The following is a 26,288-nucleotide window of genomic DNA, read 5'->3' as shown; positions in this document are numbered from 1 at the left end:
CCTGGGGCTTGTTTAACCAAAAAAAAAAAAAAAAAAAAGTATTCATAAATTGCATAGTCCTCAATTTAGCAGAGATCCAAAGAGATTCTGAGCGTAATGATAGGTTCTTGTTCTTGTGAATTTAACTGTGCTGTCTTGGATTGACTTCTTTTAATGTAACTTAGGATAAATTATTCCTCCATAAATATAACTCCTTCAAGATTCAGAATAGTTCATTCTGTGGAAGGACACAATTTAGGATCAGTATTCAAGACAAAGGACACAGCATTCAGAACTATCTGCCCATAGAAGAGTGATTTAAAAATAGTGAAATTGTACTATAAAGGTTGCTTTTACCTTTTTTAGGGGAAATGAATATAAATGGAGCTATAAGTTAGTGGATTTCAATGATGGCTTTTTGTGTGTGACAGAATGGTTTGGATCTTGGAGCCACAAAGAAATGCAAAGATATTAGAAGTTTTTCTCCCAAACAGAATCTACTCAGTGTGCCTTTATTCTTTTGTTTGTAAGGGGGGAAAGGGAATATTAAATACACATTTTGAAGAGGCAATTATAATAGGTTTTGGCATCCTGGCTACCCCAGAGAATCACATCTGTGAGATTGCTATTTTATGCGATTACTGTCCTGAATGGCAAGTGCATTTCATCATGCATGCCAATCTGATTGATTAGTAGTGGCTGCTTAGGGGACTGTTGAGAAGTATTGGCAAGCTGCATCTGTTCCCAGCAGGAAAGAGGGCTGTGATCGATTAGTGATGTCTGCCTCGGGTGCAACAATGAGATGTGGTAGCGCATGTGCTTAATATCCGCCAAAATGGATATAACTCAAAATCTAGAAGAAAAAATTTCCATTGTGTTGGTATTGCAGACAGATAAATGAAGCTACACTTGTAAATGGGCCGCACAGTTAGAGAAGTCAAAATCAAGTCCTGTGGAAGTCCTAGAATATGTCAGGGGTCAGAAATCATACACTAAGGAGCCCAATCAGCTCTTCAAAATTAAATATATATAGACACAATGTTTTATACTTTATACATATGTAGTTTATGCTAGGGAAAAAATGGCTTACTCACAGTTACAAAGTCAGGTGCGAACTTTAGAAGACCTTTCTAACCACATGAGTTCAATAGTCTGTTTTCTGTTCCACTCATGATGTAAATGCTAATCCTAAACTCATTTATTTTTCTCTACAAAATAATAAAACTACTCGTTCAAAATTCTGTTTCTAATTTTCATGAAAAAAATCCAGACATTTGGGTGATAATGCAACACCCTAATCTTTGTGTTCAAATCCCAACGACTTATATTTTTTTACTTAAAAAGTAAAATTGTAATCTTTGCAAATACAGATTTAATGACTGATTGCTAAAGGAAGGTCAGTCCTTAAGGCTCTGAGAGGACTTTTACCCTAAAGCGTACTGATAAGAATTAATGACCACACAGCTTTAAATGAAGAGGGAGAGCTGAGTATTGACAAAGTGGCTCTCTTTAAGAGTGATTTTATGGTGACATTGCAGCAATACTTTTGATAATCCTTCATTCTCTAAAGCAGAGAGATTAAACACAGTGATTACATTATGCATCGGGACAAAGGGAACGAACGTAGATAATATTTTGAATGTAAGCAATGATCAGACATTCTGACCATTAACCCTTTCAAAAGTCCAACTGTGAACTCCGACACAGGATAAAGTAAAAACACACACACAAACTTCGGTGTGGCATCCCAGATTTAAAAATTACGCTGTGAGTTTCTAGTTTGTTTTCTCTCTTTAGAAAATAAAACCTCTCTCCCTTGGAAAAGAATAAAACTGGCTCAATTTTTTGCTTTAAAAATAAAGGAGAAGAGAAAAGGAAAATATAAAACTCAGCAGAAATGTCACACCGAGGAATCATAATAAGCATTACACATTATTTAAGTCATGCATAACCACTAAAATGTGTGACCCCTTTCCATAAATTGAAAGGCACCGCATTCAGCAGATTATGGGCCTCAAATGCTGAACTAAGGGAAGCTCCTGAGATGCCCGTGCTCTGTAGACCTAGAGATTAACACAGATCCGGGGTAGCTTGCTCTCCAAGCAAGCAATGCACTCTGCCTGGGGGCCTGCCAACATCTTTTTTTCTCTTTCGTCAGAGGATATTTGTTGAGAACCCGTACGCTGAGGACTGTGTTGGAAGGAGAGAGAGGAGGAGGGAGAGGAGAGAGGGCGAGAGGGAGAGAGGAAGAGAGTGAATATAAACTTTCTCTCTAAGGATTTGTAGCCTGCTGAGGTCCCGCCAATAGTCCCCAGACACAACACTTGTAAACTCATCTGTTGCTCTCAGTATGTGTGGTTCTAACAATAGAAAGTCAAGAACAGAGTGATTCTGAAAACCAATAATTGGCCGGAAATATTAAACATGCAACAAGAAGAAATGTTCCCATTTGAAACTTTAACTTAGAGACAAAGAATTTCAGTTCTAGAAGGAACCCTAGAAGATCATCGAGTTGAATGTTCTCTGTTTACAAATGAGGAAACTGAGACATATAGACAACGGATTACGCTCTTGTGGTCCACGTTGTCTTTATGCTACAGAGACCTACATGGTTTCCCAAGAACTTCCATGTCATCAGTTCCATCAGATTTATTTAAGTTAGGGCAGCATCATATTTAAAAATTGGTAGTACAGCTATTAATACAAAATTGTGATGCCTTTTTTTCCCATGGTGGGGCTGTAAGGAAGAAGAAATGGAGTAACACCTCTTCTGTATTCTTAGGTCTATACATATGCCACAATAATTTACAAAACTATATATTTCCATTTCCAGGATGATTTAAACAAACTAAAGGCTGTAGGACCACCTTGACCAGAAAAAAAAAAATTGGGGCCTACTTTATTTATACCTCTTTTTATTTATTTATTTTTAAAAATATTTTTATTGATTTTTGAGAGAGGAAGGGGGAGGGATTGAGAGAGAGAAACATTAATGAGAGAAACATCATTGATAAGCTGCCTCCTGAACACTCCCTCCTGGGGATCGAGCCCACCACCCGGGCATGTGCCCTGAACGGGAATCGAACTGGCAACCTCCTGGTTCATGGGCCAACACTCAACCACTGAGCCAACACCAGCCGGGCTATACCTCTTTTTTATAACTGAGTTGGTCTCATTAGTGACAGCATCTAAAGGGACAATGTTCAACTTTTGATGCAGTAATTTGCAAACCAGACTCTGTGAGCTCTAAAAATAAAGATAAAAGGATATACAGTATAAAAGTCCAAGCTTACGCTCTCAAGTTATAAGCCGCCTTCATTTTTTATTTCATCTGCTGGGCCATGGAGGAGAGAGGGCCCATTTAACTGAATTTTATGTCAGCTCTCAAAAATATCTACTCCCAATCTCTCTCCCTCCTTTTTCTGGCTTTCTGTCCTCTCTTTCTTTATCAAAGAAATGCAATGTAGTCAATCAGCAGTGAGCCTAAAAAGAGAACTAAGCAGCAACAGGGGGCTCCATTCACATTGGACACCCACAACGCACAACCTTCCATAGAAAACAATGTGAATGGCCCCCTGATGCTGTGCGCCCGCCTGCTGAGGGCACTCTTGGCTGAAGCTGATGGTCCACGTGGAGTCAAGATCTTGCCTCTTAAGCCCCATTACCACAGACTGAGGCCAGCGTGGGGAGGAGGTGCCGCGGACTTCCAGCTGCTGACCTTGAGTCATTTTGTCAAAGGAGAAATTGAAGGGTTCGATCTTGGCCACTGAGTTCGGGGTTGGTGGGTAGCGGCGCCTTTCTCGGAAAGTCAGGGGCTGCACTTGGGCAAACAGGTGCGCAGGCTAATTGTGGGCTCCCCGGCGGAGTCTGTGAGCCACCAGAGAAGGCGCCTGCGCCCTCGGAGCTCTTGGAACCGTTCCCTGATTTGATTGCGAAGCACCACCCACAAGAGGCTCTTAATTGCATTCCTAGAGGCTTGGCTTTCTGCAGAAATTACTTAAAACACAGCTTAAGTGTTAAATCTGAACTGTGTAATGTGCAATTGAGGGTTTTCATTTTTATTTTATTTTTTTTATAAAGAAAAGAACCTCGCTCCCGACTGCCTCCTTGTACGAAACACTGACAGGTTCAGTGGGAAATCTCGGGGCTGGCGCACATTGTAAGTTATCTCCTGCAGGGTTGGCAGGTGTGAGCTATGTCAAATAAATTTATTACAGTCTGTGCTAATAATGAAAATTATAGAAAAGCTGGATGGAAGGGCTCTACAGCCAGCTAATTTGAAGCTACCTTACTAGACAATAACAAGCTCCTAACAGTTTTTCCTTTTTTTTTTTTTTCTAGGAAAAAAAACACACTAATTATGCTTAATGTTCCCTGTCGCATTAGCTTTCATGGTAATTATATTTCAAAACTTTTGCAATTAGGGTGCAGTTAATATTGTGGAATATTGCAATTATTTTTCATTGTGACACCTCTATTGAAAACTGGTGGCATAATGATCGCATTGTTCAACTAAATCAGAACTGTAGAAATATGGCAAATGAACCAATTACACATTATTATTTCTAATTACAGATAATGTCATTTTCTCCACTTTGTCCAAAAGAATTTCTCAAAACACAGGTATCCTGAGTTCTCCTGTTTGTAAAGACTCCCTCGTTTTCTCATCCACACACTGGTACATGCTTCTATTAGTACCTTGAGTGCTAAATTTAAAAAGGTCTCAGAGGGATTTCCTGAATTTCCTTCCTCCACCCCCAACTCCCTCCTGTGGAGTTTTGAAGCCAGATGCTCACTCTCATTGCAAAATCCCTGCCTTGGCCCAGCTGCAGGCAGCAGGCCACCACACCACGCTGGCGTGAGTTTAGCTCCTTGTAATCATCATTCATGATGGCTCATTTTCACTCATGCAACAGGTCGAACCTCTCATCCCAACGAGGATTCATCAGTGGTAACGTGCTACGCAACAACCTCCCCCCCCCCCCCGCGACCCCAACCCCATCCATCACAAAACCACGAGGTTGGAAAGTTGAATGTGTTACCTATGTGTTTCTAACTGAAACAACAGAGACTGACAGAGGGTTTCTAGCAACAGTTGTATCTGAGTTTGGAAATTTGTTTGTTTTTTTTGCCTTTTACCTCCAATATTCTTTTTTAAAAAATATATTTTTATTGATTTCAGACAGGAAGGGAGAGGGAGAGAGAGATAGAAGCATCAATGATGAGAGAGAATCATTGATCGGTTGCCTCCTGCATGCCCCCTACTGAGGATCGAGCCTGCAACCTGGGCATGTGCCCTTGACCGGAAATCGAATTGTGTCCTCCTGGTTCATAGGTAAACACTCAACCACATAGCCACGCTAGCTGGGCCTTACAATATTCTTATAGATATTCACCCTAATATAATGTCCGTGACCAGGAGATGGTCATGGACTCAATAGCTTTGATTGTGTATGGTGGGAAATGCTGTGTGATTTCCTCCTACAACCATGCCTTGAGAGATGTAGGCCATGCTTTGATATTCAGTTTTACTGATAAAGAAAGGTAAACTTAAAAGTTGCTTAAGACCTTGTATCTACTCTATGACCATCAAATGGAGAAACGCTCTCCTGATTCTTACCCACCATGGCTACTGCCAGGGTGACCAGCTGACCAGGCTGGCCTGGGGCCGAGGGGTTTCTGGGAGGCCAATGAGAACACCTGGACAGTCCCTGGCAAACTGGAGCAGTTGTTCACTCTACTTACAAATAAAATGAACTTGTCCGCGAACCGGCAAACACACAGGTAAGATGCTCTCTACATCGGGCTCCCTTTATGTTGAGTTTTCAGAGGAGGAGGCAAAGATACAAATGGGAAAGGGGGAAAAGAAATAAAAATGGCCCAAACCTGGGTTTAATCACCTTCTATATCTATTTCCCCAATTAACCTGAGATCTCTGTGTTCCCCACTTGGGCCCCAGCGTCTCGCTCTGTATCTAGCTGCGGTAGGTGCTCAATAGATATTTCTGAAAGACCATTATGAATATTAATAGCCCGTGTTCACAGAGTCCTTATTAAATTACTTTGCTAAGGAACTTCAATGCATTTTCTCAATTCATACACAAACGAACACACTAAGAAGTATTGTGTTACTTGTATCCCTTCTCTACCAACAAGGAGACTGAGACAGAGACAGTGCAAGTGACGTGGTCCTGGTAGGTGTTGGCCAGGCAGGTGCAGCAGAGGCAGATGGGGACACAGGCTGACGAGTCTACAGCCCACGCTCTATGGTGATGCTTTGGAAAGAAAGACCACCATGGTTTATCCCACCCCTCAGTGGTGTAGACTCTCCGGATAATCCTAAGGCAAAGCATCTAATTTAGGGGAAACAAAATGAGCTATTTTCCTGCCTGGGGGACATAGACGGACATGTTTTTCTGTGCTTATCCATTCTTATGGGACAGCAGAAAAACTTAGCAAGTATATAGCAATGGTCTGGATTAAATTCACTTCTCTGGTGAGATATTATGACAGCTTCCTTCTTGCCACCCTCGATCCTTCTCCATTCAGCCAGAGGCATCTTTAAAGATTTCCTTAGAGCGTGTCACACCCGGTTTGAAATTTACTAATAGCTCCCCATTGCAATTAAAGCAAAACCTGAACCTCTTCCCATGCCCATCTCAGCACTTCTCACACTTAATTGAGCAGGTGCCCCAAACACCTAAGGATCCAGTCTAGCGCAATGCCTGCTCTGGGGTGGGGCCTGGGTTCTGCAATCGTCATAAGCTCCCAGATGCTGCTGGTCTGAGCTCCACCCACTTTTCCATCTCACCTGGGGCATCCCTCCCCTGAGCTGGTTATGTTCTAGCCACACGCATTTTCTTCTAGCTTCTCACCATCACCAAGGGCTTTCCCCACTTTTCCTTGCTGTTCTGTTTGCCTGGAAAAAGCCCTCCCACTGCCCCAGCCCCATCCCCATCCCCATCCCCAGCCCCAGCCCCAGCCCCAGCCCCCCAAACCTTGTTAGATGATGACCTCAATTTTACTTCTCATATTTCAGCTAAGAAAATCACTTCTCCCAGAGCCTTGCTCCCCCATTCTACCTAAGTAGGTGTCTTTGTGTGTTTTTCTGTCTCTGCACCTGGTAGGGTTCTCTCATTGCACTCACATTGGTAATCATTATGTTTTTATTAAATCCGAGAGTTTACATTGCCCTTAGAATAGACGCTTCATGAGGTCAGGGGCCAATCTCCCTTGGGTACCGGGAGGCCCACAGTATTTAGAGAAGCCCTGGCTTGGGGTGGGCGTGTGATCATGATTAGCTGAATGGATGCACTATGCAGTCGAACGGTGCGTTTGCTTTACATCACCACGCTCGTGGGAATCACTGCAGTGTGAACTACATTTCCCCGAGGCTGCCAAGGCTCTTTTTCCCAGGAGTACAGAGTCATATGTAAAAATGCCAGATTTGTTTTCCTGTTCGCAACAAATACAGCGAACCTAAGTGCCTGGCTCCTTTCATACAAACTGGGGGAGCACAAAAGCAAACTGTCACACACGATCACTTCCCAGGCGGAGCTGAGGCGTCGCAATATGAAAGCAGGTTCCCCTTCACGAGATGCAGAGCGCTCGGAGCGCGTCAGTGACATCGGGTCTCATTCGCGATGAGTCGGCTGCCATAACACTTGATTTAGACAACTTATTCCATGTCTCCAAGGAGTTTTACAACCATCTTATCAGGTTTCCTCTTGAGGAGGGAACTCCGTAGGAGGGATTAATCCTCTTACGCTGGGGCAGCCTCGGGAAGTGGGTTATATTATCTGTGTCACAGAGGCGGAAGCAGGGGTGCCAAGGAGGCCGGAATGGCCTGGAATCGGACGTCTTGAGAAGAGCAAGGTAATTCCAATGCCAGGGCAACCGAGTGCACCAAAGACAGACACAGAGGTCTGCCCTCGGTCCACGCCTTCAGTAGAGCACTTTCTCCACGTGGCTGTGAGCACCTGGATTTACTGAGGGCGGCTGTCTGGTTCGTCTCTGATACTCATGCAGCTTCCTGGGACACAGGGTCCACACCTATGCATCCCTGCCCACAGCCCACTGCCCCATGCCCCACTGCCCCACGCCTGTACCACCACCCAGACCTGCTCCTAAAAATCCCGATTGCTCACAGAGCAACTCCTCGGCCTAACACCAGCTGACCCGCAGACACCAAAGGGGACGTGTTCTCCAAGACGAGCCTGCGGGAAAGGAAACAGCCTGGCTCCCACGCTGTTGGTGGTTTCTATGCTGCGATGACATTTCAAGGACGGTATGTTACGCACAGTTCTAGAAAGATCCACTACCTATGATCTTATATTTATACTTCAGCAATTTGATTCTAAGGAAGCAGATACCCAAAGCAATTCCTGTTATTATAAGGGTGATCTTTGCAGAGATAGCTTTTAACAGCAAACACTTGAAAGAACAAAACTGCCTGAAAGAAGGGAATAGGTTGAAATAAGTTGTGGCACGTCGGCTTGATAAAGTGACATTCCTATGGCACCCTGTTTCATAACATCCAATGGTATGATAACTAGTGTTCACCAGCACTTATGAGTGTGCCCGTCATGGCGCTGGCATATCATAGGTGGTACTAATGCATCTCCTCTCCCAAGGGTGCTATGAGATGGGTACTATTACTGCCCCACTTTACAGATTACTGGTAAGAAACTGAGGCCTGGAGAGATTAAGTAACTACCCAAGGTCACACTGCAGATTCCAACTCAGCCAGTCTGACTCCAGAGCCCAAATCCAAACCATAGCTTTCTTGTGTGCTGGTTCACCGTACCGTATTTTGCCATATAAAAGAGGGCATGTGGAGTATAGAATCTCATGCTGGTATTTAAGAATTGTATAAATATGCAATTACATATAATTATGTGTATCATATATGATATAATTACATATAATAAATACAATGTATTATCTTTCCATTATTACATCAACAAATATTTATTGAGGGTTTACTATGTGCTCAGTAAGAGTTCTACGTGAGCAATTCAGTCATAAACAATTAAGATAAAATCCCTTCTGTCATGAATCTTATATTTTACTAGTAGTGTTTCTTATACATGGGGAGAGAGATGGAGAGGGAGGAGGGAGAGGGAGGGAGGGAGAGAGAGGGAGAGAGGGAGAGGAGGAGAGGGAGAGAGAGAGAGAGAGAGAGAGAGCGAGAGATGGAAAGAGAGAGAAGAAAGCCATATGCTAAAAGGTTAACTCCGTCTTCTTAAATCTTGTCTATATATTCCAACCGTTCCCTTGTGTTCATAGAACATAGAAAATAGAGTACCTTTAACTCTTCTCATTAATGAAAAATATTTTAAGAGATGAAAGGGCATGTACATTTCAAAAGAGACCTCGCAGGCTGTGTTGACCCTCCCATCCCCCCGGGGACTCCCTGTGAGCATGTCCTGAGCTGCCAGTTTCCAAGGGAACAGTCGCCGGGGCTCTCCTGCTGTGCGCCCCTCCTGGCAGCGCTGGTGGAGGTGCCACCAATGCCAGGCCCCTGCCCTCCCCAGCGCCCCGGGCTTCCTGCTTCCTGAGCGGCCCATCAAGACAGGACACGCCGGGTCTATCTCACTCTGCTGCAGCCGCGACCAGGTGGTTATTAACCAACCCCATGATTAGTGAGAAAATGAACAGTTAGAACTCAGGGCCGGTCCTCCAACCCTGTCACGTCGACACGAACCTGTGTCAGCCTCATCCACCTGGGCTCATTTGCAATTAATTCGCACAGCCGCGTTCCCCCTCCAAACATGGGAAATGGTTTTTAAAAACCGTGCGTCTATAAATCATCCCCCTGGTTTCCAGATTGGACTCTGGATCGTCAGAGCAGCCCTAATGAGAAAACAAACACAAACGCAGAGGCTGGCCTGGCAGCCCCGGGCCCTGCCTGCTCTTCCTGGGGGGCCGCATTTGCCCGCTCGGTTCCATGGCTCCCACTTTCATGGAACACGGGTCATGATTCCTCGCCTGCAGAAGTGCCGGGCCTTGCGCGTCTGCAAAGCGCTTTGATGATTTTGTAAAAACTGCGAGGAAGTGCTGCGCTCGCGGGCACCTCACTTCTGAGGCTTTCCTGACGTGCCAAAGCGGGGCCTCCCTGTGAAGCTGCCAGGGGAAGACGGACTCCCTTTTGCCCCCTTCCTTTCTCAGCAGGTTGAGGGCACAGCGGAGGAGAGACGCTGTAAGACATGGTGTGAGGCCGAACCGTACAGATGTGAACAGAACTTTCCTTGGCACCAATCTGCGTGTGCCCTGAGCAGCAGAGCCAACAAAACTCAGGCAGGTGCCTGGCCGGTGTTGCTCAATGGTTAGCACCGACCTATGACCCAGGAGGCCACGGTTCCATTCCCGGTCAGGGCACATGCCCAGGTTGCGGGCTCAATCCCCACTGTGGGGCGTGCAGGAAGCAACTGATCGATGATTCTCTCATCATTGATGTTTCTCTCCCTCTCTCCCTCCCCCTTCCTCTTTGAAATTAATAAACATATGTTAAAAAAAATTCCGGCAGGTGAGCCAAGGGTAGTGGAAAAGCCCAAACTGAGAAAGCCTTGGCGTAGTGGATTTAAACAGGACCCTTCAAATCGATCGACATACTCCCTTTTATTTAATTCTCTTTGTTCAAATGTCACCTTTTTGTCAGAAGTGAGAGCCGGGCTTCCCCTCCATCCCGACAGGTGACAGGTGCCTGCCTGTTTGCCCGCTGACATTCTCAGGAGAGACAATCTGCTCGCTGGGAGGCAGGACTGTCTGGAGGACCTGGGAGCTATTGCATCTCCCTGGACAGAGACTTTGGGCCCCGGGTTTGCACCGCCACGAAGGGCTGCCCTCTCAGTGGGTCCCGCTGGCTTCCGCAGGGCCAGGGTCTGCAGTCGGGCTGCCTCGAGTTCTCACCCCGCCTCCACCACTCTTTCTCTGTGGAATCGTTGCAAGGTAATGAACAGCTCTGTGCCTCAGTTTCCACATCTGCAAAATGCACACCCCTGATACTTCAAAGATTGCTGTTGAGTTCACAGAAAGCATTGGCCAAGCGCCCGGCTCATGATGAGGGTTATAAACACTAGCTGCTGTCATTATCTTTATGGCTTCCCCGCTTTCTTCCTACCTGAAACCCTTCCCACTCTGTGCTGGCCTTTACCATCTGATGCTGTTGCAATAAAGTTTCCTGCCCCCACCCCAACCCACTCTTCCTTTAGCTTTGCTGATGCTGCATTAACATGACTTCTCCCAACTCCTGCCCGTCTTCCTTCCTTCCTTCCTTCCTTCCTTCCTTCCTTCCTTCCTTCCTTCCTTCCTTCCTTCCTCCCTTTTTATCTTTTCCTTCCTTCCTTCCTTCCTTCCCTTCCTTCCTTCCTTCCTTCCTTCCTTCCTTCCTTCCTTCCTTCCTTCTTTCTCTTCCTCCTCCTCCTCTTCCTCCTCCTCCTCCTCTCCCTCTTCCTCCTCCTCTTCCTCCTCCTCCTCTCCCTCCTCCTCCTCCTCCTCCTCCTCCTCCTCCTCCTCCTCCTCCTCCTCCTCCTCCCCCGAGCTCAGGCCTCTGTCCTAGCAGGATAACCCATTTCTCAGCACTGACATTCTCTCCACCGGCTTTGTACGTCACCTCTACAGATAACTGCAAATTCCCCCTTCCTCAGTTTCCCAGGGTCTCTGTGTCTTACTGTTTCTTCCCCCCTTCATTCCTCTCTCCACTTCCTTCCTACTTTTCTCTTTCCTCCTGTGTCCCCTCCCTAAACTGCAGACTAAAATTTTCAGCTGTCGGTGGGGCATCACCATTGGCCAACCCACATCTTAGAGTCAAATTTACTTTCTACCTCCCAACGAAGCTCTCCTTCCCTTCCAAAGCCCAATCTTTGCTTTCCTAAGAAAGGCCTCACGATTTCCTAGCCATGCTCAAGGACTCAGAGCTACCTTTGACTTTTCCTCCTCTGTTATTCCTCCACATCCACCCAAGATGCAGGATCTATAGCTTCTTTTCTGACCAAATCTCTAGCATCTCCCATCCCCCAGCGACACAGCCGGAGGTAAGGTTCTCCTTACTACTCAGAGCCTGGTCTGTGTCTTACCACAACCAGCTAACTCTTTGCACACCTCCAGACTCCCCCCTGCAGCCTGTCTTGCACCCGCTTTCAGATGAACCCTTCCCCCAAAGCATCTGGGAGCTTTTAAACATCCTGCTGCCCAGGCTGCTCCCTGGTCCTATCACATCAGAATCTCCGAGTTGGCACCCAGGATCCACACTGTTTCAAACTCCCAAAATGATTCCAATCATGTGGGACCAGGCAGCCAGCTACAGCTTAGAGGTAGCCGAACAAGACCAAGCTGCTAGGTCAGTGGTCCTCAAACGCGAGCCTATGTCAGGATCACCAGAGAGCTTGGCAAACCACAGATGGAGCTTCTGACTCCGTAGGTCTGGGGAAGTGGGAGCGGTGCTGAGGACTTGCATTTCTAGCAGGTTTCCAGGAGCGGATGATGCTTCTGGTCTGGGGAAACCAAACTTGGAGCAGCACAGCAGAAATCGTTCTCTTAAGTAGAGGCATGTGGAGGTGAGTTCTTTGGAGGAAACGCACCCTTCACTAAGGCCGGGAGATGAAGGAGCCGGAGGCGATGCTGCAGCAAAGGGCTCTTGGAAGATGACCCAGGTGAGCAGGAGGCAGGAGGACATTGTGTCTTTTGTGTGCAAGTCTGTCTCTGCAATCCCCGTGGCCGGTGTAAAAGGGCCCACGTTAGCATGTTGACCCACTTCCAACCTTCCAACATGTAGGGGGCTGCCAGGTGACTGGCAGATGCAAAGATCAAACAAACAAAGAAAAAACCCCACTGTGAATTGCTCCTGTGTGATTTTCCAACTCCAATTCCTAAGGAATTTCTCAGGCTCATGAGTTTACTCTCCATCTCTGTTTCTCTCTCTTCTTATCCTTCTACTTATATCTACCTGCCTACCTATCAGTATCTATCTATTATCTATCTATCTATCTATCTATCTATCTATGTATCTATCATCTATCTATCTATCTATCTATCTATCTATCTATCTATCTGTCATCTTCTACAATAAGGCCCGTGGACCAGCGTAGGCAGCGCTCATAAAAGCAGCAAAGAACTGGATGCCAACAAGGCTATCCTGAAACATCCCATTACCGGAAAGAATGTGGTTGCTGCTTTTTCTTTTCATTTAGGTTTTAAAGGTAATTCTGACCTGGCAGGCAGATAAATCTGTGTTCACCATCTCCTGACAGGGATCAGGGTAAACAGCGCTCCTACCCGAATCCCTGAGCATTTATAGGAAGAAAGGAAAAGGAGGACTATAATCTGGAATGGGGTTTATACATTTTGTAAGACCTGATTCCGCTCCCCACCCCCCTCGCCCCCACCCCCCGCTTACTTTTCTAAGCATCTGTATTACAACCAGCTCTTTAGCTAATATTGTTCTTGTGCCGAAAAGCAAAGTTTACCAGAACCGTCTGGACTGCGAGCCCTTTTATAATTACAAGAGAAGGAAGAGTCTCTGAATTCTGAACAGGAAAAAAAAAAAAAATACTACAAGCTGAACCAGCTCAGCTAATGGCACAAATGAGACTTAAGAGCCAAATGAAAGAGCAGAAATAGCGTGGGTCCTCATTGCTTGCTAAATTGGGGGAAAAATCCTACAAAGCTCAACGAAACCAGCTCATCAGTCAGTCCTCACTGCTGTTCTAAAAGTGCGGATTAATCAGGGAGCCGGGGAGGAAGGAGCGGGCCGGCCTCCCATGCCTTGAAGCGTGCTAGAATGATGAGCCCGACACTGTGAGCCTTTCCGCCATCACAGACCAAGGAGGGAAGCGCATTTCGGTGGTTATAGAGATCTGCACCACAGTATTTAGAGGCCAGCACATCCACCCTCTCCCCAGGCGGGGACACGCACATGCGGGCTGTTTTAAGGACGTTTAGGGAGGAGGAGACAGCAGGCGTGATCTGCAGGCAACCCCCTCCCACAGCCTTGGGAGTTTGTGTGTCAGTGTCTCTCCCGGCACTCCGAGGCGAAGCCGAGCCATCTGTAAGAATACCCATAACGGCCTTGAGGTTGATCATGGGACGGCCGTGCCTCCCAGCTCTGCCTCTCTCGGGAGAGTTACCACCATCACCCGTGTGGTGTCTGTGACCCCCGGGAAACAGCCTCTTGCCCTCCCTGCTGCTCCAGAGCTCCGGTTCTATGTGCCGATGCCTTTGGACCAGGGACGTTTGCACCAGAGAATTGGCTTTTAGGTTGCAAACGTCCTCTTTCTTTTCCTGGAGGCCAGATTCAGGGGTGATTCTTTTTTGTAAAGTCTCCGTCATCTGGTCACAGGCTCAAAACCACTTCCCGAATGAATGCGTGTCTGAACACACCGCACGTGTTTTGTTTAGGAGTCACGTACCTCACCTATGAGATCCCTTAATTCCCTGACTTCCCTCGTCATCCATGGTTCTCAGCAAGGCCCCCCACAGCCAGATTCCACGCTCACGCCCCGTGATTTCCCTCCTCACCCAGATCTGGACCCATCTGTGTGCTCGTCATTGTATCAGCAATGCCAGCTTTCCCCAAAGCACCCTGTTCTTGCCTACCTCCATGCCTCTGCCCCTGCTGCGGGCATTTCCTGATCCCCACCTGCCCAGCCAGCTGACTGCTAGTCAGATTTAAGATCTCAGTCAGACACTATCTTTCCCATCCCAGGTCGAGCCCAGGTGGGGAGTACCTCACTGTGCCATTCTAGGACCGTGTCCACGTCCATCAGAGCATCCGACCTGCGGTACCACAATCACCGGCTTCCCTTTGCTCTCCTTCCTGTCTCTCCTCAGTCTGTGCTGCCACTAAATAGATAGGGTCTCCTGAGGGCCATGTGCCCGGTCAGTCACTGACCCTCTGTCCATTCTACATGTCAGTAGATGCTCAATAAATATTTGTGGAAGTGAAAGGAACTAGTTGTACCGTTGGAAGGCAGCAAAAACCACGGAGTCTTCAGCTTCTCAAGCCTCTACTAACATTATGACAAAACCTATTAAACAGTGACAGTCAAGCTTTACGCCAGTGGTTCTCAAAAGGTGGGCCCCGGACCAGCTGCATCAGACATCACCTGGGAACCTGGGAGAAATGCCAATGTTTAGATCCATCCCAGACCTGCTGAGTCAAAAATTCTGAGGTGGGGCCCCCAAATCTGTAGCTTACAAGCTCTAAAGGTGATTCAAGTGCCCGCCACTGAGATCCTCTGCTTTACTGAGATCCTCTGCTTTGAGTAATTAGAAGCAATATTTTGGGAGGATCCAGGTTCAAGCAGCAGTGGCTCAAACCCTGACTGCTATGCATGAATTTGTGAGTGTGTGTGGATGTGGTCAAAGTAGCTAAATGCTGTGAGGCTCATTTTCTCCACCAGTAAAAGGCAGAGGGGCAAAAACAAGGGACCCGCTTAAAAAGCCCAGTGCAGTGCCTGGGGCACAGTAAATGTTCAGCAGATATTGATTCCCAAACTTACTGTTTCCCCAGATGTATGCGAATGAAGGTTAGTTCCAAAAATACTCAGGAGAAAGCAGAGGAGGAGGAAAAGGAACAACGCTGCCTGGTCAATACCTTTGAGAAAAAAGGCATCTATTCTCTTGGAGATTCTCCATTCACATGAGCCTATTAAAGGCTCTGAGAAATCCTACAACTTTTCTTTCCACACTTGGTTTGATCCAGTCTTTTCTAAGTCCTTCCTTCCTTCCTTCCTTCCTTCCTTCCTTCCTTCCTTCCTTCCTTCCTTCCTTCCTCCCTTCCCTCCCTCCCTACCTCCCTTCCTTTCATTAGGGGAGCGGGGATCAGGATAGGGGTGTGGTAAAAAGGAGGTAAAAACTAAAGGAACATTTCTCACCTTAGATTTCAATTTTAGATTGTTTGGCTTTTTAATTGGACTTTGGGAAGAATGACCTCAAGAATTTTCTTATAGTAACATACTGAATATTTAGAAAAACTGAATAATTATTTGGCAATCACCCAATAGATATTTATTTATTTATTACTTACTAAGTGTGAAATGCTCTCTTGAGCGTTGAGGATATGGAAAGAAAAGAGGAGAACCAAAATTGGCTTGGGAAGGCCTGCCTGCCTGAGGAGATAATATTTGAGCCAAGTGAATGAACAGATCAGCCCTGGGGAGATATGGGGAAAGATCTGGGCAGATGCATTAGAAAGAGCAAGGTTATCAAATGAGAGAGCATGGTGGTTTTGAAGAATGCAAAAAAGTTTAGAGTTGCTGCATAGTGAGGAGAGGAAATGGGAATGAAAAGAGAAGTTAAGAGAGTTAGGATCCGGCCAAACCATATCATGTTAGCCACATAAATGCTATGAATTTTAGTCTGAGTGCAGTGAAAATTTATTTTACTGAACATGCTGCTCTGGTCTGGTTTTTAGGCATGAGAATCTTGCCCTATTTTCTGTATCTTCATTGGTGAACACAGAAACTTGAAAGATCAAGAAAACCAAGCATTTTTCCTTCATCCATCCATCCATCCATCCATCCATCCATCCATCCATCCATCCAATAGTCATCTCTGTCTTTTGACATGTGAGGCACTGCGAGTAACAAGTAACAAAGACAGAAAGATAAATCAGCCAAGCGTTCACTTTCCAGGAGTTTATCATATCATACAGTACTTATAGTGTACAAGAGGCCTAGTAGAAGTATAAATGAAATGCTTGTTTCCTTGAGCTACCTTGTCATATTTCTCAGAGCGTCAATGTGCATGCTGGGACTAAATCTTTTTACCACATTCAAAAGTACGTTAGGCATACCTGTGTGCATCCTGAATTTGTGCGGAGCACAGAAAGTAGGGTAATAAGAATTCAAAGCTGACAAATCCAACTCAGTTCCTCTGTCACGTAAGACCTCATGCTGCTCAGGGGATGGTCCTGTACTTGAATGATGGTCCTACTGCACAGTTTTAAAAGCCCTCGAAGTTATTTCCTTCTTTATTTCATTAACCAACATTCCTCCTCCCAACACTCTCTGGAAATGTCTCATAAAGAACGTTTTCTGTTTCCTGTGGCAAAGGAAAGGAAGAAGAAGACTAGCAACGAAGCATATGCTAAGGTAATTTCAGAGTTGTGATAAGCCAAAAGGAAAAGATAAACAGCCCCCAGAAACCCACAAAGTTAAAGAGCTTGTTCCTTTTTAAAGAAGTCTAATTGGACACGGCAGGGGTCTTGATCAGTGTGTCTAGTTGTTTTATGAACGGAATTTTCTACTACAGTGTAGGAAATTCGAGTGTGTGTTCAACTTCCCTGCAGTTGCTTTTCCCACACCTATCATCTAACCTTGAACTGGTACGACTGATTTTGGAGAGAGTAAGGCCATGGGCATATGTGTGCCAACCCTGAACCTGAGGTATATAAACAGTTTTTACAATCCATCAACTCTTTGGCCTGAGTAGCTACTGAGTTACCCTCCCATTTTGAATTTCTCTTGCGTTTATCACAGACAGCGAGTTCTGAGGAGCCTACCCTCAATTGTTTACAGGAGGTGATGATGCAGAGTAAAAGGTGGCAAGAGAAGAAGTAGTGCTCCACCTCTGATTAGCCTGGAGCGAAATCTGTGATTGCTCGGTTCCCCGAGGGAATTGGGATGAAGACTCTTGGGTTCTATGGGGGAGAGTGCTTGATGCCACAGCCACGCGGTGTTTCATTACTAATAATAAACAAGTAATGATAACTTGCATGCCTGCTTCTGGCTGTGCAAAGGAGAGGCATTTTCCACCACACACATTATCTCGAAGCATAATTATCCCTGTGTTATAAATGGTGAAACTAAAACACAGGGAAGTTAATTAAAGAACTTGCCCAAGGTAACAATAGTCCAAATGGAAAAGGGAATAAGGCTGACTTTGGAGCTCTTAAGAGAGGTTGTTTCTGAATGGTGGTGGAGAAAAAATAAGGGCATGGGTTCCTTTTCTCCTTCTGAGGAAATATTTCTCAAGCTCCTTTGCGAAGCTTGACCTCAGAAACATTACAGGTTTTGAAAATGAAAACACCCCTTCCCCAGTGGATTTTGGATGGCACAGGCCATCCCACCTAAGCACTCTGCCCATGGCCTCTGCCTTGGTTCAGCCCCCTGACAGCAGGCTATGCTTCACTCCTGGTTCCTCACCTGGGAAGGGAAATCCACGCCTGTGTAGAGGCCCCTTTGAAGCTTGGTTGTATTGCACTGGGAATGTTTCTTAGGAGATCAACCTAACTTGATCCAGGTTGTTCAAAACTGGGACTCTGGGAATGGATGTGAGCAGGGCATCTAGCTTCCATACATTTATTAAAAAAACGTGTTTGGCTTATATAAAGGTATATGCTATTTCCCCTCCATTCTGGGAAATAGGTTTTCACATTTAATGTTCCTAGAATTAGGACTTTATGATTAACGTGCATGTTAGATAAAGCATTTCTTTTTCCTCCCTTGAAATGAAGTCCATAGAGTGCTTCCCATCAATACCATTTTATAGTCAATATATCAAAGGTATCTACCAGTACTTCCATCGCGGGCCCCTTTCACTAGGGACGTGAGGCATCTCATGGCAAAATACAGTGAAATATAAGTAGAATTGACTCAGCATAGCACGTTTCCCTTTGTAAAAGTTTGACACTTTTCCAAAGCAGGCTGGAGTCAAATCAAACCCTAGAAGCCTGTGGGTTATTTTGAAAAAGGAATCTCATACTGATCTTGTGCTGCTATGAGGACAAGTTTGGGCCAGCAGAGTCTCAGAGCAGCAGACTTCCTCGGCGTCAGACTGCCGGGAGGAAACGGATGGAGGTGATCTGGTGTGACGATGGCCTTTCAGACCCGGGCGATGCCCAGCACCCGAAACACGATAATCACACTGTGGCTATTTAATCAGGATGTGCCGACAGCACGTGGCTTCTTATGCTAAGATCAGAACCAGAAGCGAGGCAATCTTCCATGTCATATGCTCCCATGTCGACAAAATACTTGAGTTTGAATTCTCCTTGTAACTGACCTTGGCAGAGCAGCATAAAACTCATCTATGCTATAAGGATATTTGGTCCAGGCTCCCTAACACTCATTTAACCTTTTCATGACCCATGCAAGCTTTCCTTCCTCTCAACTAGATGTGCTTGTTGATGAGTTCACCTGGGAAGGCATGGAAATGCAGAGTACTTGTACAAAGGAACCAGTGAATTTGTCCCTGTGCAGTTACAATCTTACATGGTAAAAATATTTAAGTTACCACTGAGAGTAGGGGTTAGATGACAGTTGAAATGTCATTGAAAAAGCTATTGGTAGTTTAGAGGAAATCAGTCACGAAGGTAAAGGCATATTTTGGGGTAGTGCAATCCTAAGAGGTAAGAATTCTATTAAAATAAAGCAATAGCTTGAAATACACATATATGTGTTTTCATGTAACATAAAATGGCAAAAACCAAACTATGAGTTAATACGTGTGAACTGGTAGACAGAGTCCTACAAAACACTGAGCATATGGGAAAACATAATAAAAAGGGACCTTGGTGGTGGAAACATTGAGACCATAAGAACTGATAAGACACTTGAGTTTTCTGACCCTCAAATTTCTGATCTGGTAAGTGGAGATGGTAATACTTCCTCGGCACATGGCAGTGATGGGGTTTTAAATAAACAAGGCACACAGTGGTGTTTTCTAAAGGCAAAGATGGCATTCCAACAGGGAGACTATGATTAGTGACAATGGTGGCTATCACCATGCTCGTGGTCATCAAGAATGCCCATAGATTAGATGACTAGGACGGCAAGTTCAACGGCCTCCAGACGCAGGAAAATCACAGGAAGGAGCAAAAGTAGAGTAGGTCTGCCCCATATAAAACAGGCAGCCTCTACTCACCATGATGTGATATAGGCGGTAATGTTAGATTTGCTATTTCAACAAAGACAGAATTATGAATCCTATATAATAAAAGGCTAATATGCAAATCGACCAAACAGTGAAATGACTGGTCGCTATGATGCACACTGACCACCAGGGGTCAGACGCTTAATGCAGGAGCTGCCCCTTGGTGGTCAGTGCGCTCCCACAGGGGGAGCAACACTCAGCCAGAAGCTGGGCTCGCGGCTGGTGAGTGCAGTGGCAGTGGAGGGAGCCTCTCCCACCTCCGCAGCAGTGCTAAGAATGTCCCACTGCTGGCTTAGGCCCGCTCCCCAGGGCCTAAGCCATCAGTCGGACATCCCCTAAGTGCTCCTGGACTGCAAGAGGGCGCAGGCCAGGCTAAGGGACTCCCAACCCCCTGCCAAGTGCCTGAATTTTATGCACTGGGCCTCTAGTGTTTATATAAAAATCTCTTGAATTTTGCCCTGGTTGCTGTGTCTCAGTGGTTAGAGCATCTGCCTGAGCACCGAAGGGTTGCAGGTTCGATTCCCAGTCAATGGCACGTATCTGGGTCCAGGAGTGTATGGGAGGGAACCAATCCATGGACACATTGATGTGTCACTCTCTCTCTCCCTCCCTCCCTTCCACTCTCTCTAAAAATCAATGGGGAAAATATCCTCAGGTGAGGATTAACAACAATAAAAATTAAAAACCTCCTGATTTTAAAAAAAATGTTGTCACCTTAATAAAAACATTTTAAAAATAAAAGCAGGGACAAATTAAACAGGTTGGCAAGCTCATCTGTCCAACCCAAGAGCCAGATTTTGCAACCTCTGAGCTAATTAATATATATAAGCTTGTTCTTTGAAAGAGAAAATATTATAAAAACATAAGTGATAATGATTATTTAATATCATCATCATCATCATCATCATCATCATCATCATCATCACCACCCCCACCAATCCAGGAAGTAACAACAGTCTTAGCTGTCTATCTTTGGATGGCAAATATGTCTGTGCTTCTAAAGAGAGGTGCCAGACCCAAGGCTGCCCTGGAAGTGGTTTAGTGTCTTGTGCCTAATTCTTGTTCTTTTCATGGAATTTTGACATTCGAAAGTTGGAAGAGACCTTTCTAAACAGCTGGCACAAATTCTCCAAACACTATACAAGGAAAAAATGGAGGGTCCAAGAAGAGAACTGACTGCCCAGGTAACACGGCGGGTTCCCCGTAGGATGAGGTTCAGATTCTGATTCTCTGGCCCCCACTTCTCTAGGGCTCTTCCTTTCTTGGCTTCACAGATTCTTTTTATCTTGTGAACCCTTCCTTTCAGCAATTCGAGATCAATAAAGAGAGGCAGAAAAGGCCAAGGCTGCCCCGTGTAATATGACTTTTTCCCTCCCTGTGAATTATTTTCACAACCTCAGTCTCTTATATTCTAACCAGTTTTCTGTCTTCGCGAGAAGGTGCAGAGGTCAGCAAAAGAAATCATCAAACCAGCATCCTGATATTTAAATAGGTGGTGTCCCATCCAATCTCTTCTTATTTTTTTGCAGCAAATTGCTTGACCTGAATGAGAAGAACGTGAGAAGAATGCAGTAGAAATGGGGGCGGGGTCATAAGCTGGTAAAGATCACTGCTCCTTTATGGCAGCCACGGAGCCGCTGATAGAAATGTATCAGAGACAACGGCTCCCGCAGAAAGAATAACATGTAAAGCAGTGTCTTATGCAGGAGAGTGAAAGAGGGGTTGGTAATGGTGGGGTGCCCCAGGGAGATGGAAAAGGTCATTGAGATGAAAATAACCTTGGGAACTTGGGAAGAGGGTTCCATTACCACAGCCCGGCAGAAAACACAGGAGCCAATCAGATGGAACAGATTGAAATGCGATGCCAGCCAAGTGTGAATGCCACGGCATGCACTGCAACTATTTGGGGAGCTGGCACGGAGGAATAGGAGTCCTGTCCCCACCCCCCAGCCTATGGTTGGACATCAACACAATTCAAAGGCAGGGATTTGTAAGGTCACAACATACAAAGTGCATCTTTGTAAATCCTACGGGAGGGCTGGGGGGTGGGAGAGTGTGATGAAGATGAATCAGGGTTCTTTCTGCAAGGGGCCACTGACTGTCCTACTAAAGTGTTTAAATATGCCACACCATCAGCTTCATTTATTATTATTTTTTAAAGCAAAGGGATGCAAAAATCTGACTTGGCGTGGAAGAAGGAAAAAAGAAAGAACGATTGATCATTGCCTTTATTGCTGGCTTTCCATGCTTGAGTGTTCTCTGATAGAATTGGTTCAACTCCAAGATGCTGTCTTAGAAACAATTATTGTTTTCCACTAAAATACAACTCTTGCAGAAAGCATTAATTTAAGTGATAACTGCCTACATGCCTCAGTATCAAGAATGTGTGTGCCCCCTCGTCTTTAGATTTATAAGCACCAGAAAGGAATAAGGATAATAAAACAACAGAAATCATAAAGATTTGACAGAAAATGACAAAAGAGAGGGCTGAGATTGGCCCCAGGGATATTGGGGGAAAGACTGGTGCAGTCATACCCTCTTTTTTTTTTATGGGGGGTATGTTCCCAGACCCCCAGTGGGTGCCTGAAACCTCTGATAGTACCAAACCCTAGATATTCTACATTTTTCTTATACATACCTGTGATAAACATTAATTTATAAATTAGGCACAGTAAGATATTAACAATAATAATTACAAATAGAACAATTATAACAATACACCATAACAAAAGTTATGTGAATGTGATCTCTCTCTCTCTCAAATATCTCATACTGTATTCACCCTTTTTGATGATGTGAGATGATAAATTGCCTAGGTGATGAGATGAGGTGAGGTGAATGACGTAGGCATTGTGATGTAGTGTTGGGCTGTACACAAGGGTGACCTGAACCCCAGCACTGCTATACCGGGACAGTCATCTGATAACAGAGATGTCTACTGAGTAAGTAATGGGCAGGGAGCTTATGCAGCGTGGACACGATGGACAAAGGGATGATTCACCTTCTGGGCAGAAAGGCGCAACATTTCATCTTGCTACTCAGAACGGCGCACAATTTAAAACTTATGAAATGTTTATGTCCGGAATTTTCCATTTAATATTTTTGGACCATGGTTGACCGTGGGAAACTGAAACCAAAGAAGGTGAAACCGTGGGTAAAGGGGGAGGACTGTACTGGAATTTTAAAACACAAAAGAGTTTTTCTATATTATACTAGTTTATTGAGATTCTAGAGTTTAAATATTAACTAGATTAGGTTTCTTTCCTTGTTTCTGGCTTTCTTTGCCACCCACACCATGATATGCCATCAGCCGGAAACACCTTAATTCCTCACCTCTTCTACTACAGAATGAGAAAACCAGCTGGTGAGCCAGGGTCTGCCTCCACTATGTTCTTGGGCCATTCTTTGGAATTGAAACTACCTTATGCATACCTTTTCCTCCCTCCTTTGGCTTCATTCACTCTTTCTTTGTTCATTTGCTTAATATTTAACATCTGCTCTGTGCTAGCTAAACGTAGAGAGTAAAATGGGACACAAGGGAGAAATGGTTCTTGTCTTCAAAGAGCTTAAACCTAATGTTGAATCTAGTCAAATGGTGAGTTCAAAGACAGAGGAGACATGGGAGCTATGGAAGGAAGAATAACCCAGATTGGGGAGACCAGAAAGCTTCCTGGAGAAAACAATACTGCATGTAAAGACTCTAAGGTGTGGATGAGGCACAGTCAGTCACTCTCTAAGAAGTGGGATGACTGGTGAGATATGGGGAGAGGGAGGTGCATAAGAGCCTTTTATGATAGCTACAGGGTATAGACTATATCCAAGGAACAATGGGGTCCTACTGAAGAGTTTGAAGTATCGTATTCACTTATGCATTTAATAGAAACTCTGTTAATTGAGTTGTGAGAACAGATTCGATTAGGAAACAAAGACTCAAAGAAAAAAGCATCAATTAGAACCAATTAGATCTTCAGGCCAAAGATAATAGTAATTTGAGCTGGAGTGGTGGCAGCAGAGATGTAACAATATTTCAGTGTCAAACAGGATAGGGTTTGGAGATTTATTCTGGGTAGAAATGAGGAACAGCAAGGGTGGTTTCTAAGTTTCTGGCTTGAGCGACTGATTGGATGATAGAGACAGGCACTGAGATGAGGAAAACCAGAGAAGAGTTAAATGGAAGAACATCTTTCAGATTAAGTGTGAAAAGTTTTATTTCCGAACTGTTGTTTTTGAATTGTCTATTGGACATCTTAGCTGAAATACACAGGGGGCACTTAGATATATTGGGTAAAAGATGTGACCTGGAGAAAAGGACGTTGGGGCCATGAATTCATAGATTGTAATTTAGTGATGAGTGAGGATGACTACCCATGGGAGAGTACATGAAAAGTAGAGGAAAGGGGCTGGATTTTAACGTAGAAGTAGCCTGGCATTTAAAGGTTAAGCTGAAGGAGGCATTCGCAGGAAGGCAGAAGGGGCCAGAAACATAGGAATGAGAATGAGAAGCAGAGCCTTAGATGCCAAAGGAAAGGGCATTTCAAGGAGAAGGAGTGAAGAAGAGATGTATGAGATGTGATGAGAAATGTCTACTAAATTCAGCAAATAGGAGGTGATTTGTGAATGTAGCAAAAATAGTTACCAAGTGAGTAAACTTAATAGGTTGCAGAGTATGTGGGAAGTGGGAGAGTAGAGGAGAAGTAGAAAACCCTTTCGAGAAACGTTTGTGTAAAGGAGAGGAATAAATCCCCACATATTTAAATCCTACTGGCAAAGATCCTTCAGAGAAGGGAACCTTAATACAGGGATAAGGTAGGACCAGTGGTGATTGAGAATCTAAGGAGAGAAGGGGGATGATGTTTCTTCATTGTAACATGAAGAAAGTGGGAGTAGAGTTCAAGAAGGTAGCCTTGAACTCTACTCCCACACTCAACATCTAGCTCTTTCCTGCTTTATACTCAGCTAGATGCTGTTGGGAGTGGAACTGTGTCCCTCGAAAAGATGTTGATGCATGTGACCTGATTTGGAAAGAGGGTCTTTGCAGATATGATTAATTTAAGGTCATACTGGTCATTAGGGTGAACCTTACATCCAATGGCTGGTGTCCTTACAAGGAGGGATTTGGAGACCCAGAGACACACACCGGGAGAAGATGGCCATGTGAATATGGAGACACAGACTGAAGTTATGTTGCCGCAGTACCAGAATCGCCAGCAACCACCAGAAGTGAGAAGAGGCAAGGAAGGGTTCTTCCCTGGAGCCTTTGGAGGGAGCATGGACCAGCCAACACCTTAATTGTGGACTTCTAGCCTCTAAACTGGAAAGGGAGTAAGTTTCTGTTGTTGTCAGCCACCCAGGTTGTGGTACGTTGTAAAGGAAGCCCCAGGAAACAAATACGGATGCTAAGGCCAGGCATTCCCTAGCCTAACTCTCTAGATTATGGCTGTACCACCAAAAAGGTATCATCAGAGGGGATTATCTCAAAGGCACCACCAACTCAGGAGAGCAGCTCCTAAAAGGCATGAAGGGAATATATTCCTTGGGTCCAAGGAAGACAATAGATTAGATAAACATGCATCTTTTCTCATCACTCCCTATGGTGCCTTTTCTGTTCTTTCTAACAGTGACCAAGCTCACAGCCCCCATCAGAGATGATCTCAGATCTTAAAGGTATTACAAGGACCTGCCCAAGTCAGAATGTATCCACCTTTCTGTAGCCTTGGTCCACCACTGCCCTTTACCCCTAAAAGGCTACATCAATAAGGATGTCTTGGACACATTTCAACCTGCACCAAGTGCTAAATGATACAAAAAGACGAGAGAAATGACCCTTGTCTTTAAGTGGTGGCAATTTAATGTTGACACAAGTGACTTATATGCATGAAATACCAAGAGAATATTACAAATCAGAATGTAATGAGGTGCTAAATTGAATAAGGCAGACGATAAGGCTGTTGTGCAGTTCTGGCTCTGCCTCTATTTGGCCAGAGCTGGTTGGGAAAGCTTTGGGGAAAAGATGGGACCTGTGCTTAGATGGATGCTGGGTTTGTAATGAGGAGGAACGGTAGTTACAGGATCTTCTCCGTCTCATGCCATCCTAAGCCTGGGATTTTTCAGCAAGGCTGGAGGCTGGGATGGGATAAAGCACTAAAGCCCTAACAACTCCACAGGGCTCCCGAATCAACAGAAGCAGATACAGACAAATCTACGGATTCAAGGAAAATGCTCCAGTGCCTTCCCATTCAAGTTCATAGCACCTGGTGTTATCTCAAACACATAGCCTCTAATCAACACCTATTTGTTGAATGAAATAAATCTGAGAATATTAAACGGCTACCATTCGGGGGTTCTAACATTGTATTGAGTGTTCTATATGCCTCATCTCTTTTATTTTTACATTTTCATCAAAAGAAAAATGCATATAAAGAGTGAGATAGTTAT

At 44.9% G+C, this 26,288-nt stretch overlaps 1 protein-coding gene across 6 annotated transcripts in view; it reads right to left on the bottom strand.

The window, feature by feature from the left end:
* TENM2 (teneurin transmembrane protein 2) overlaps positions 1-26,288 on the bottom strand; it is an 885,668-nt gene that overhangs the window by 314,491 nt on the left and 544,889 nt on the right. The gene's annotated exons all lie outside the window — the stretch shown is intronic.

This window comes from Eptesicus fuscus, chromosome 6 (assembly GCF_027574615.1).
Source record: "Eptesicus fuscus isolate TK198812 chromosome 6, DD_ASM_mEF_20220401, whole genome shotgun sequence".
NCBI lineage: Eukaryota > Metazoa > Chordata > Mammalia > Chiroptera > Vespertilionidae > Eptesicus > Eptesicus fuscus.
The sequence above is the reverse complement of the archived record's forward strand: the minus strand, read 5'-3'. Positions and strand labels throughout refer to the sequence as shown.